This window comes from Alexandromys fortis, unplaced genomic scaffold (assembly GCF_014885135.2).
Source record: "Alexandromys fortis isolate MF-2015 unplaced genomic scaffold, M_Fortis_MF-2015_v1.1 scaffold_106, whole genome shotgun sequence".
NCBI classification, from domain to species: Eukaryota; Metazoa; Chordata; class Mammalia; order Rodentia; family Cricetidae; genus Alexandromys; species Alexandromys fortis.
The window spans coordinates 1-14,237 of NW_026067980.1; the positions used below are offsets into that span (position 1 = coordinate 1).

At 49.1% G+C, this 14,237-nt stretch overlaps 5 non-coding genes across 5 annotated transcripts; 2 read left to right on the forward strand and 3 right to left on the reverse strand.

The window, feature by feature from the left end:
* Positions 1–3,485: 3,485 nt before the first annotated feature.
* On the reverse strand, positions 3,486–3,568 carry Trnal-aag (transfer RNA leucine (anticodon AAG)). The gene has a single exon. It is a non-coding gene; the product is annotated as a tRNA-Leu (tRNA).
* Positions 3,569–6,698: 3,130 nt separating this feature from the next.
* Trnag-gcc (transfer RNA glycine (anticodon GCC)) lies at positions 6,699–6,769 on the forward strand. Its single transcript has one exon. It is a non-coding gene; the product is annotated as a tRNA-Gly (tRNA).
* A 632-nt stretch (positions 6,770–7,401) lies between these two features.
* Trnag-gcc (transfer RNA glycine (anticodon GCC)) lies at positions 7,402–7,472 on the forward strand. The gene has a single exon. It is a non-coding gene; the product is annotated as a tRNA-Gly (tRNA).
* Positions 7,473–11,973: 4,501 nt separating this feature from the next.
* Positions 11,974–12,045, reverse strand: Trnae-cuc (transfer RNA glutamic acid (anticodon CUC)). Its single transcript has one exon. It is a non-coding gene; the product is annotated as a tRNA-Glu (tRNA).
* A 327-nt stretch (positions 12,046–12,372) lies between these two features.
* Trnag-ucc (transfer RNA glycine (anticodon UCC)) lies at positions 12,373–12,444 on the reverse strand. Its single transcript has one exon. It is a non-coding gene; the product is annotated as a tRNA-Gly (tRNA).
* Positions 12,445–14,237: the final 1,793 nt, after the last annotated feature.

Consider the following 14,237-nt stretch of genomic DNA (forward strand, 5'->3'; position numbering starts at 1 on the left):
CACCGCGACAACCTGCTGGCATCTTTGCCTCCGGACACCTTGCCACCTCACCCCCCATCTTGACACCTGTCCTGCCCTGCCCTGCCCTGTACGGGGGGGGGCACTACCCCCACATCACCTCTCTTACCTTTTCCCCAACACCGTTGCAGTCAGACCCTGCTGCTCTGTTCCACTAGTACCTACCTACACCCTCACTCGCAAACCAACAGCCTGCAGCCTCACGGGCGCTCCCTACCCGCATACTCACCACCCTTTTCCTTGATTCCCCCACATCACCTCTCTTACCTTTTGCCCAACAGCGTTGTAGCCAGAACAGCCTGTCCTGCAGGACAAGCTAGCCCCTCTTCACCCCCCCCCCATCCCCCAAAGTCACATAGAAGCAGGGCCTCGGCCCCAGGGAAAGAGCTGATCCTTTTCCTTCTGGAGGTTTGGGCGAAGGCCTTTGAATTGTTGTCCTGCCAAGCAGCTGAAGACTCCAAGCTTTTTGTGTTTCTCTTTGGGACCTTCGGAGTGAATGTTGAGATTTTCAACGCAGACACAAGGTAAAGGTCTGGCTGAGGGAGTTACAGAGGGCAGGGTGGACGTCACTGAAAGACTCCATTGGGGCCATTTGGAATTTTGAATCAAGAATCTGTGGTTTTGTTGTTTCTTCAGCTGGGGCTGAGGAGTCGCTTGTGATTTATGAACAAGGGGCTTGACTCAGCAAGGCGAAACCTTGGCTGTGCAGGGGCAATCATTTACAGTGCTCAGCTGGAGCTGAAAGCCAGCGGTGATGAAGAAGACAGCAACATCACTGAGGTGAAGCATCCTGGGGGTGCTTCCTGAAGGTCAGCATGCAGAGGCCGTGTTTTAGGGGTGCTGAGGCTGAACCTCATGGCAGCCAGTTGTTCTGAAACCGTGTGGGAGGAGTCAGCTATGTAGTGATGTCTTTGAGGGTGTGGGAGGTTGAATCTTAGAGAACATGGGAAGCTTGGAGGTGCGTGGTGGGTGGAGTCCCTGCAAGGCTGAGCGGAGACAGGAGTGAAGGTACAGCCTTGTGTGCAGTGCCGTGAGCTGCACTGCAACTGGAAGGTGTGGGTCTTGATGGAGCCACGGAGGCTTGTCACTTCCACAGGGTAGGTGTAGGCTCAGAGTCCCTGAACATCTAGGCTGCCAATGGCAAATGGTGAATGAGTGTCTTGTAGATGCTGGTCCGGTACTGTGGGACATCTACCAAGGAGAGCAGCAGCCTCAGAGTGGGAGACAAACTGCCTCGTGTTGTGAATGGCAGAGCCAGAGGAGGGTGACTGTCCACACCGTCTGTAACCCACAAGGTGGACGGTAGACGTCAAGCACTGGCCTTCTGACAGTGTTGGACCTGGTTTTGTTTTCCTCTGATTGTGATCGTGCCCATACAAAAGGGTGTTTAACTTGTAAACAAACAAGCAGAAAGAAAAAAAAACAAACAAAACACCATTCTTTTGAAATATCGACATTGACCGCCCCGTAGACAGAAGCCCATAGCTTCTGGGTGTTTTTATGTAGGTGTGAGAGAAAGCTAGAGAGAGAAAGAGAGTGAGAGACAGAGGGAGAATTAGAAAGTCAGAGAATGGTTTAGGGGATAGAGGCAAGGAGGAGGGGAGAGACAGAGAGAGGGAGGGAGGGAGGGAGAGAGAGAGAGAGAGAGAGAGAGAGAGAGAGAGAGAGAGAGAGAGAGAGGGGTGGTTTGAAGTGCCAAAGTCACTGTGGATGGCCAAATGCGTGGGTGGACTCTGAGCAACAAGCTGAGACAGGGTACCCACCTTCACCTCGTGGAAGACACCCTGCCAGCTGACGTCAGGCGCTAGGAAGCTCTCGGGACTCTCTAAGAGTTGCTGTTGGCTAAAGGTTAGGGGAAAGAAGGTACTTCGTCCCCTGCAGGACTGTCCCTTGGCAAAGGAGGCAAAACAGGGTCCTGGGTAGGGAGGTGTTTGAGGCAGCCGGGAAGTCCCTGAAAGACTCTGTTGGATCCATTGGGTTTTTGAATGAAGAATCTGTTTTCCTGCTTAAATGTGCATGAGGAATTATTTGTGATTATTGAAGATGAGTTCAGCTTCCTTCTGTGTTGTGTGTGTGTGTATGTGTGTGCATTCGTGTAAAAGAAAGAAAGAGGGGGAGGGAGGGAGGCGTAGCTGGAGAAAGGTTGCAAAGTCACTGGAAAATGTCAAATTTTTAGTAGACCCTGGCGGGAGGAAGACACTAAATCCTTTTGCATGTCCTTGATAGATATTGGGCCTTGGGCGAATGGGCCAGGCAGGGGAACACGAATTGACCAAGAGGATAGTCACAGGTTCAGACTGAGTCTCTGTGAGTGAGCCCCTTCTCTCTCGTAGAATTCCCCACATCAACCTTCACCTTGTCCTGCTGGTCCCCTGCCCGAAAGATTGCCGCTGTCTTATAGCCTCTGCTTTCCACAGTTAGCTGCTCCTTTGCTAAAGTATGTGGAGAGGGGGCAGGGGAAGAGTCTGTTCAAGGGCAGGTACCAGGCCCTTGAGTAGGCCAGGGATTGTGGGCAGTGGATTTAATCTCAGACTGCATCCAGACTGTGCCCCCTGTAGAGTCCTGGTCTACCCCTGCTCCTGGGGTTACTTGAGGAGTTTCTGGTCAGCCAGCTAAAACTTTCTGTTTGTTTGTGTGCTCCCTCTGCCCCACCTGGTGATTAGCCACAGGGCCTTGTTTACTCCAGCGTTGGTACGGTAATTTCCCGCCTGCCTGGGGGGAATTTCTTGAGCAGCAGCTAGGTATTTCAGGATTTCCCCGAAGCAAGAAGCTTTCGGCTGATCTGCTTTCGAATGACCCAGGTCTCTTGTGTGTTCTTTCAATCTCCAGGCCCTTGCCAGGCTTGCGTAGGGTACAGTGGCTTGTGAACTGGGAGGGTAACACAGAATGGGCTCCTCTTGCTGGCAGGGAAGGAGTGCGGGGTGGTGGTGGGAGGTTGGCATAAGGGGCTGGGGCTGTGTGTTGACTAGGAATCAAGCAGGTGTGCATAGGGAAAGGCCATCAGCAGAGAAGATACCTCGAAGACCACAGCCCAGCAAGATGGGCGCGGTGGGTGTTTCCTGCCAGGGTTGGAGGAAATGGAACGGACCTGAGGGTTACTCTACAGACACCACACTAACCTCACTAACGGGTTGGCCATCTGCTGGTGTTCAACGTTTTGTGCACAAAGTCCTCTGCTTCCGGAAGGCACAAGCAACAGCCTGGCTGCCCCTGTGGCTCCAATGCTCAGGACCGGCACTATTACTCTGTTTTCACACAGACCTCTCACAAACAGGAAACAACGCCTTTACCAAATGTTACACAACAGAATTTTGCGTGTGTTTACAAGATGATTTTTCTCCAGGCACTGTCTAATAAGGTAAGTTGTGGGATGAGGGGATTGGAGACACTAAAGTGGTTTTGGAAGGAAGTGTGAAATGTTGTATCTCAGGTGTGCGTGGTATTAAAAAAAAAAAAGAAAGAAAGCTTGTCAGAAGTGGGATTCGAACCCACGCCTCCAGGGGAGACTGCGACCTTAACGCAGCGCCTTAGACCGCTCGGCCATCCTGACAACTTGCTTAAGACTTGTACTCTGCTCTTCTTCGTGATATGGGAATTCCACCCCTGGGTCCACCTGAGTGAATGTGGCAGTTTAGGTATTCAGGTGTCTTTCCTTAAATGTGTTTTAAATATCTGCTCAAGTGTCCCATTTCATCTTATTTAAAGGTTTATGTGTGTTGTTATGAGTCAGTGACTGTCCCTGGATGCCAGACTTAGCACCAAAAAAGAAATAAAAATAGATAATGATATACACCTCTAAATACTGTCTAAAAAACTTTAAAAGATACTTTATTGTTTATTTTTACATATTTGGTTGCTTTTTTCCCATGCATGTGCATCAAATGGAGTCCAGAGAGAGCATCAAATCCCTAAGAAGTTGAGTTACAATGGATTGTGAGCTCCCAGGAATTGAACCAGGGTTCATATGAAAAGGAGCTAATGCTCTCAACCACTGAGTCATCTCTCCAGCCTACGGAAGACATTAATCAATCCAGCAATTAATTAATTTTAGACTGTCTTATATAGTACAAGCTCACTTCAGTAGCTACAGATGACTCTCCTCCTGCATTTACTTTCCACGAACTGGGACTGCAGGGAGGTGCCACCACGCCAGGCATGCACAAAGTTTTGTAAAACGTTCTTCTCTATATACGTACTTACTATTTTTGTATTTAAGTACTCCTTACATAAGTAAATGTTTTTACTTATCTAAGTAATATTTTATGTACATTTCTATGTAAATTTTTGTTTACGTAAGTAAATATAAAAATTTTGTTTACATTAAGTAAATAAAATAAGTAAATATTATACATAGCTACTAGTTTGACATGATGTTTGAAACCTACAAGAGTTTAAGTGCTGAAACAACATAATGTGAACAAAGTCAACAACAGAGGCAAAGCCCCATGACAACGGAATAGAAAATCTCCCTTCATTGCTGGAAGCACTTCACAAGCCGTCAGACGGTTTGGGAATGCACCGAAGAGTATGATTGTCCTTGAGACAGACTTTTCTTTTTCAAATTGAGTGTCATTGTTTTCCTGGAATTAGACACGCTTCTGACTCATGCGAAACCAACATAGTTGTTTGTTTGTTGTTTGTTTTGTTTTTATCCAAAAGAGGTATTTTTATGATACTGAAAAATATAGTGGCAAAAAACTGGCGGAAGCCATGCTGTAGTCTCCTGGAATGGCCCCCAGATGTTCTGTGAATGGAGTTCCTTATGGCTCTGGGGAATCCTGCCCACCCTCAAGGACCTGTGGAGGTGATGCTGCAGACCTCTGTGCTGATCCCACGGAACTCACGAGCTTCAGGCCTTTCTAACTTTCGTAATGCCTGTTCTTATGGTCATTATGGTTTTTCTTTGTCAGTTCTGATTGTGGCTGAGTTTACAGGGAACTAAAGCTGATAATTTTTCTAAAGTTTCTACAAGGAAGTTAAACATCTTTGCTGTCTATCGCAGAAATTAGTTAATCAAAGGTTGTCCCTGGCAGCCTCTGCAGCCATCTTGAGTAAGCAGGGAGAACTCTCTCTGGTTAATGTCTCTTGCTTACTTGAGTGTCCTTAAAGAGACAGGTATATGGATGGGAGGGGGGAGCTACATCCCCAGATCTTAGGAGGTGGTTTCTTAAAAGAACTGACTGTTCTTCCCAAGGACCCGAGTTCAATTCCCAGCACCCACATGGCAGCTCACAACTGTCTGAAGATCCAGTTCCAGGGGATCTGACACCTTCACACCAATGCACATAAAATAAAGTTAAATAAACCATTAAAAAATTTAAAAAAAAAAAAGATGACATTAAGAATTTACAGAAAAAAATAAGGAAAAGATAAAGGGTATTGAAAGGTCAGTGATCACTCTGGTGCCATGGTATGAAAGACAGGTCAGCCATTTTACCTGTGCTCAAATATCAGCAAAAGAATCTAAATCTCCCAGTTCCCTTGGAAGTAAAAGTACAAGGAGAAACTGCCAGGCAGAATAGAAACTTGGTCCGAACAGTTAACATTAATGAGGAATTTAATCATTACAATTCTGAGAATGTATAAAAGAATAGGATTACAAGTGCTTCTCACATAAAAGTGATGTGCAGACAGTAAGAAACTGACTTACAGCTGAAAAATATTACTCTAGGTATGAGATCATATTCCCTGCTATCTACAAAAGCATAAAAGCATCATAATGTTAAGGACTAAACATAGAGCTTGAATGTATTTTATTTTGTAGCCACATGTTTGGAAGCAGCCTGGGCAGAGTACAAATAGGAAGTGCTCAGCTAAACATAATCACTTGGTGAGCAATATAAAATTCATGCTTATGCAGGGAAAATGTCAATTAATGACGACAAAAAAGTGGGGGAAAAGAAGAGAAACTAAAATGGGTAAATGTTCATGTCCTGGAAAATGATTAAAGGGAAATGAATTGAAACTGCCCATGTTCGAATGCATTAAACATAAACATTAGTAAATGCAATATATGCATTATATAACTATTAAATAAAGCTCGAGCTATTCGGGGTAATGTGTTTGAAACAACCAGTAATAAGACTCTCCATTTTCTCCAAATCTACACCTCAGTCCTGATGCCCCGAAAGGTGGAGCTGGTCTCGGGTAAAAGAAAAAAAAGAAAAGAAAAAAGAAACAAAACGACAACAACAGCAAGAAAAACCCTAAGAACAAATAAAAAATTCAAAAACATGCAAGAAATAGAGGCTATAGTAAATGGCTGAGAAATAGTAGGTAAAAAATATTTTACTTCCTATTATTTAATTAAAATCTCCAAAAAATGGATAAATAACAAATCGAGAATTATAATGCCGCTTTCTTCATGAACACCACCGGCATCACAACACCCTTTGAGCAAGATCGATGACTGTCCATGGACAGAAAAGTTTTCACCCAGGCAGTGAAAAAAAGCCTCCCTCCGATTCAACCAACCTAAAAGGCTCACGAGGCCTCAAAAACGCTATACCTACCAGGACCCGAACCTGCAGTTCTTTGAGACCACCACGTCCTTGGCCCTCTGGATGGGCCAATGGCTTCAGAAAACTCTGGTCACAGTCCTGAGCGTCTCTGGGTTTGCTGGGGTCTTGTCGGGAGCAGTACCAGGCTGTGGACTCACTCCGGATAATGTGCTAACAGTTGCATGGGTGGTTCAGTGGTAGAATTCTCGCCTGCCACGCGGGAGGCCCGGGTTCGATTCCCGGCCCATGCAGAGTACAGTCCCTTTTGTACGCACACAGTCAGCGTCATCCACACACGACACACCTCCAGCCTCCAACTCCACAGTGCCATCCTTGCACAGCCTGCCTCTCCCACAATCGACACTTACTTGGTGAAACTCTTTTGGCCGAGACCTCAAACACTTCCCTAGCCCCAGACCCTGTTCTGCCTCCTTTGCCAAGGGACAGTCCCGCAGGGGACCAGGTTTCCCCTACTTCGCCAACTCTTGGACTGCCCAAAGAGCTTCAGAGCTCCCGGGCGACAGCAGCCAACAAGAGGTCTCTCTCACTCCCTCACTCTCTCTCTCTCTCTCTCTCCCACAGACAAAAAACCACATACACCAGAAACAAACACACAAACAAAAACAAACACAGGTAAGCCGCCACGCAGGCGAGAGAAGCACAAACAAGCGCAACTCCATCGAAGGTCCTCCTGTGCCAAGATGGCTCTTCCTCGCAGGTCCTGCACTGATCACTGACCTTCTGGGATCTAGGCTGGTGCAGGCACTCGCCTGCTTGGTCCATGGGGCCAAGGCCCAGCATCTAAATGTTAGGGAAAAAAAGAGGAGCTAGCTGGTCCTGGAGCACAGGCTGTGACAGCAGTCAGGTGACAGCCTAGGCCATGGCATGGGTGGTTCAGTGGGCGAATTCTCGCCTGCCACGCGGAAGACCCGGGTTCGATTCCCGGCCCATGCAGAGTCCAGTCCCTTTTGGTCCTCATGCACACACTGCCTCAGTCCCCAATGCCCAGGGTGCACAGCCACAGCGGGACTACCACTAACCCAGTCATCCACAGCCTGCCCAGCAGCCTAAGCCTAGTCCTCTCTCCTCAACTCAGACGTCATCACCCGCCCTAACCATCGCTCTGCTACAGCTACCTCACCACTCCACTTCTTCAAAGCTCCTCACATACCCGCCCACGTCCACACAGTCGCGGCCGCCATCCAGCGCCTCCACCTTTCTTATAACTCCACACCGCGCGCGGCACTCACACCCCACACCTCCAGCTTCCCACTCCACAGTCCAGGCTGTGCGTAGACGGCACTGTCGACACTTAATTGGTGAACCTCTCTTGGCCGGAACCTCAAAAACCTCCCTTGCTCCAGACCCTGTTCTGCCTCCTTTGCCAAGAAACAACCCCGCAGGGGACCAGGAGCCTTCTTTCCTCTATTTCTTCGCCCACAGCAACTCTAGGAGAGCCCAGAGAGCTTTAGAGCTCCTGGGCGACAGCAGGCAGGCAGGAGGCCTCTCTCTCTCTCTCTCTCTCTCTCTCTCATATATATATACATATATATATATACACACACATATACACACACATATACACACACATATATAGGGACAAGGGTTTGAGGTTTGGGGTTTGGGGCTTATAAGCAGGGTGGGGTGAGAGACCTAGAGGCAGGGATTGGAGCAGAGGACTAACATGAGGGCTGCTTACTGGCTCTCTTATCCGGTGCTAGACAACCACCCACTCCTTCCCTTCATGTGCCCTCCCACACCACTTGTGAATCAAGACAATACCCTACATGTTCGACTAAAGACCCATCATCTTTTGACAAGCAAGCAAAATGTATCAAATGGAAAAAGAAAGCATATTTCACAAATGGTGCTGGCATAACTGGATATCAACATGTACAAGAATGAAGATAGACCCCTATCTATCACCATGCACAAAACTCAAGTCCAGATGGATCAAAGACCTAAACATGAAGCCGGCCACACTGAACCTTATAGAAGAGAAAGTGGGAAGTACACTTGAACGCTTTGGCACAGGGAACCACTTCCTAAAAAGAAGCCCAGCAGCACAGACCCTGAGAGAAACAATTAATATATGGGGCCTCCTGAAACTGAAAACCTTCTGTAAAGCAAGGGACACGATCAACAAGAAAAAATGACAGCCTACAGACTGGGAAAAGATCTTCACTAACCCCACATCAGACAGAGGTCTGACCTCCAAAGTATACAAAGGACTCAAGAAATTGGACACCAAAACAAAACATAATCCAATAAAAAAAATGGAGTAAAGACATAAACAGAGAACTCTCAACAGAGGAATCTAAAATGGTTGAAAGACATTTAAGGAAATGCTCAACATCCTTAGTCATCAGACAAATGCAAATCAAACCAACTCTGAGTTTCCTTCTTATACCTGAAAGAATGGCTAAGATCAAAAACAGTGATGACAACTTATGCAGGAGAGGTTGTGGGGAAAAGAGAACGCTTGTGCATTGCTGGTGGGGATGAAAGCTGGTGGCCACAACGCTTTGGATGTCACTGTGGCGATTTCTAAGAAAATTAGGAAACAACCTTCCACAAGACCCAGTAATACCACTTTTGGGTATATGTCCAAAAGATGCTCAATCGTGCCACAAGGACATGTGCTCAACTATGTTCATAGCAGCTTTGTTGGTCACAGGCAGAACTTGGACACAGCCTAAATGACCCTCGACCAAAAAATGGGTAAGGAAAATGTGGTACATTTACACAATGGAGTACAACACAGCAGAAAGAAAGAAAAAAACCGACAGCTTGAATTTTGCAGGAAAATGGATGGAGCTAGAAAACGTTATTTAGAGTGAGGTAACCCAGACACAGAAAGATGATTATCACATGTATTCACTCATAGGTGGTTTTTAAACATAAAGCAAAGAAAGCCAGCCTACAAACCACAATCCCAGAGACCTTAGACAACAATGAGGACACTAAGAGAGACTTACATAGATCTAATCTATATGGGAAGTAGAAAGTAGAAAAAGACAAGATCTCCTGGGTAAATTGGGAGCATGGGGACCTTGGGGGAAGGTTGGAGGGGGGGAGGGAGAGGCAGGGAGGAGAGAAGAGAAAAATGTAGAGCTCACTGAATATCAATTTTAAAAAAGGAAAGGGGGAAAAAAAAGACCACTCATCATCTCATGGAGGCATCTGCTCAACTGAGAGTCTCTCTTCCCAGATGAGTGCGGGGTTTTGTCAAGTTCTGCAGAAACAAGCAGCACGGTTGACCCTGCTCCGACGCGGCACAGAAGCCGGCGTTTTTTGAACCATAACCATTCCTTTCTTCTTCATCCCCAAGAGCTCCTTTTAATCCCGAAAGCACGGGATCGGCTCTGTCCCAGCAATACCCCACTCCTGGTACCGATTTCAGTCTGAGTCAGGCCTTGGGATTGTTGCCATCAAACACCAAGACCAAAAGCAGCTTGGGCGGAGAAGTGTCGGTTTCTTGGTCTCCTAAGTCCCTCACAGAGGGCAGCCCCGGTAGGAAAGCAGAGGCGGGACCTGATGCTGTAGGTAGCTGTCCGTGGGGGAGGTACTCACACCTGGCTTGCTCAGCCTGCATCCCTACACCTCAGGACCACGTGCCCAAGGATGGCACGCCCCTGGCCACAACCACCCCGGCTCTGCCCCCGCACCCCAACCACCATCCCTACCGCCTGTCTGCTGTCCGTCCCACAGCAATCATTCGATCGTTCATCGCAGGCACATGCTGGAGAGACCTTTTCTCCAAGCAGAGTCCCTTTTCCAGCCAGAAGGGCCGAGCTGAGGAGAGACCAGGGAGCACAGAGGCAAGCGTGGATCCTTGCCTTTGGCATGCGACGGCCCCATTCGGACACCTGCCAGCGTAGGCTTCTCCGTTGTCTTTTTTCCCATGACCGTCTCATGGGAGCCACACAACTGACCCGGCAGCTTGCTGGACAGACCCTTCCCAGATCCAGCTCGACACGGGTGTCTCTCCGTGTCCTCTACTGGGAAGGTTTCTGGGCGGGACTGGGTTGAGGTCAGGAGGGAAAAAGGCGTGTCTGCCCCTTTACCCCTGGCCCCCGTGGGCTCAGACTGTGCCTCCCATCGAGGCGGAGGTGAACCCAGCGGTAAGCACACCACCATCTGTATTCGTGCCCCGGACCTGTTGACAGGGTCACGACCGAGGGGACCCACCCGGCAACGGACCCAAAACCTAGGTGGGAAGAGGTTCCGCTCCAATTTCCCGACTCACGCAGGCACCTGTACCGCTTGCCCGCGCACACAAGGAGCCGCAGAAACAGCGGCCTTAAAAGAGCCAGGCTTGGGCCTCAGCTCCCCACAAGCCGCTCTGGGGGCTTTCGAGGAAATCGCGCCTAGGGTCGGGCACTGTCCGCCCTGCGGCGCTGCGGAAGCTTAGTAACCACACCAGGTGCTTTCAGCAGTCACCCTGTCTGTTATCAGCACGGAATCAACACCACCCCACAGAGCACCCCCGCCCACTGACGGGTACGCGCTCTCCTCACGATCCCATACCAACACTGCCACCATAAACGATCACTTAGAGACCCTGGAGTTTTGTAATTTATGCCTGCATACATACATATGTATATACATGCCTAGGCTAACACACATACACACAGTGAAGGACAGAAATAGACAAGACAGTCAGACATATTCACACACACACATATTCTCTCTCTTCCTCTTTCTCACTCTCTCTCTCTCTCTCTCTCTCACACACACACACACACACACACACACACACACACACTGTAGACTGGAACGAATCACTGCATTTGCCTGAAGTCGGCGCTCAGTTGTGAAGAGCAGAGGATCCAGGGAGCCTGTGATGCATGCAGGTGTGGCAGGTAGGGCAAGCAAGACTGTTTCTTGGAGACCTGACAGCAGGCTATAGAGTGAGGTGGAGACTCAGTGGGCTCCATGAGTGGGTCGGAAGCTTGCGCGGGAGCGCTGCGTGTCGGGTGTTTGTGTGTCGTCGATGTGATAGTGGCGGTGTGTAGGCTGGGTGTGTCGGGCCGCAACAGGGCTTAGCTGGACAGGCCCTGAGGATTTGGTGTGTGCAGGAAAAGATGGTGGGCGTGAGTGGGAATCAAGGAAAAGGGTGGTGAGTGTGCGGGTAGGGAGCGCCGGTGAGGCTGCAGGCTGTTGGTTTGCGAGTGAGGGTGTAGGTAGGTACTAGTGGAGCGGAGCAGCAGGGTCTGGCTGCAACGGTGTTGGGGAAAAGGTAAGAGAGGTGATGTGGGGTAGTGCCCCCCCCCGTACAGGGCAGGGCAGGGCAGGACAGGACAGGTGTCAAGAAGGGGGCGAGGTGTCCGGAGGCAAAGATGACAGCAGGACGTCGCGGCGACGCCGTTGGGCAAAAGGTTACGTGGTTTTGGGGAAAGGTGATGTGGTTTTGGCAAGCAAGGAATGAGGTTTCAGAAAGAAGAAGAGAAGCTTCCCTGACCGGGAATCGAACCCGGGCCGCGGCGGTGAGAGCGCCGAATCCTAACCACTAGACCACCAGGGAGCGACACAAGAGAGCCGACGGGCCAGCCTCTCGCAGAATCTCCCTCAGCCAGTCTGCTAATCTGTCTGCCAGCCGCTCGCCCCAGCCGACCGCCCGGCTATAAACCGCTGGCACTCCGCACCCAAGTGATAGATCGCAGCCTGCCCTTTTAGCTGCTCGGAGCCCTCCGTGGCTTCCGCGCCACCCTTTAGTAATTCGCTTGGCCTGGCCCTTCCCCTGTGGCTCGCCACACTCTAAAAATGTCTAGAGAGTTCTGTTGTTTTGTCGTTTGGACAGTTGCTAGGTCTTGCAATCTTGGGACAGAATCTTGGCAAAAAGTGAAGCCTGTGCGTTGGCCGGGAATCGAACCCGGGTCAACTGCTTGGAAGGCAGCTATGCTCACCACTATACCACCAACGCCACACCGATGTCGCTTTCTGCGCAGCAGCTAGCCGATAGCAGCAAAGTCGGGGTTTCCTAGCACTTTACACCCTGTGTACTCTTCACGCTGACACTGAATGTAACCCCAGTCCTGGCTCTGGCCCTGCACCCGGTTATCCGAGGTCCTCTCCTCTTCAAGGTGCCTCCTGACTGCTACAATTCTGGTCTGGCAGGTCACGTCACGCCACAGGGACCAGGGTCCTCGAACAGGGTTCATCATCATTATCACTATCAGCACCACCGCTAGCATCAGCACCACCAGCACACCCTTCCCAAGAGATCTGAGCTGTACTCCGTAGTCTGAATGGGTTTAGCACACATTTGTAGAACATTCCGCTAATCCAGTGCTGAATGTGCACTTTTCTTTGCGGATTGGAAACAGGAGCAGAGTGCGTGGAGTGCAGGACACAGTTCTGGACCTGGAGTGTGCGGCCAAGGTTTAAAGGCCCCGGGGTTGAAAAAAAAAAAAAAAGGCAAATTGTCCCATCGGGGAACGGAACCGCAGTCTCCCGCGTGACAGGCAAGAGTATTCATCACTATACTAAAGAGGATAATGGCACCCCTGCTTTTGTGAAGCTGGCCCCATTCTGAAAGGCCCGCCAACCTCCAGAGCCGACACAAAAGCCTCGCGGGACTCTGTGGGAACGGCCCTCCCACCATGTCAGGACCTGCAGCCCTGTGTGACAACCGAGTATCTGCCCCCTGCCGCCAGAAGTGTGAAGAGACGCGGACCTCGCCATTGGCAGCAGGAGAGGCTGGTGCGACACCTGGGCGGCCCTGCCCCGGGTGGGGGTTGAGTGGTGTGGTATGAACTTTTCGAAAGGTACAGGGATTTTGTCCTGTAGGGATTTTTGTGTCCAGGAGTGTTTGGACTGGGTGCTCCAGGGACACCGACTGGAGGCAGCAGACTTGAATATTGTGGCTGAAGCAAATACTAGGCACGAGCCTAAAAGTGCTGTATTCCTGGAATCCTAGGTATATTTCTACATGAAATCTTTGACCAAAAGAGCCGTAATGAACAGACAGAAAAGACATCGGAGGCCGGCTCACACAGATTGTGAGAGGATTATATATTTGATGTATAATACATGTAGTAGCCACCTCCCCTCCCCCCCGAAATACTTAAAATTGAGTCTAAACTGAAATATGTTAGAAGCAAAACAATATATGTAGGCTTTTGGAAATTTAAAAATATAGCAGGCTTTCGCTTGGGCCACCAACCAGCTCTCAAATCATCAGTTGTGAACACTCGGCCTTAGCTTAGCTCTTATTTTAATCGGTTTCTCTTTATCTGTGTTTCTCCTCTGGGCTTTTTACCCTTCTTTCTTTTTATCTATCTTTTCTGCTGTCTCCATGTCTGTCTGGCAACTGCCTGACTTCTGGCCCCAAGTGTGTCCCTCTCTCCCTGGTTCTCTTCATCCCTTCTTCACTTCTCTCTTGAGCCTAGATTCCTCCTTCTATTTATTCTCTCTGCCTGCCATCCCTGCCTATACCTCTTCTGCCTAGCTAATGGCCGTTCACCTTTTTTTATTAGACCAATCAGGTACCTTAGGCAGGCAAGGTGAAACAGCAACACATCTTTACATAATTAAACAAATGCAGCATAACCAAATGTAATACACCTTTGCACAGTTGAAGTAATATTCCACAACATAAACAGGTCTGGTCAAGAGAAATCATTTATGGTCTGGGCTAGCACTGGACCCTGACTAAGAAATACAGCTATTAACATCAAGTATTTTACATTGGTATGGATTTTGGTATATTGATAC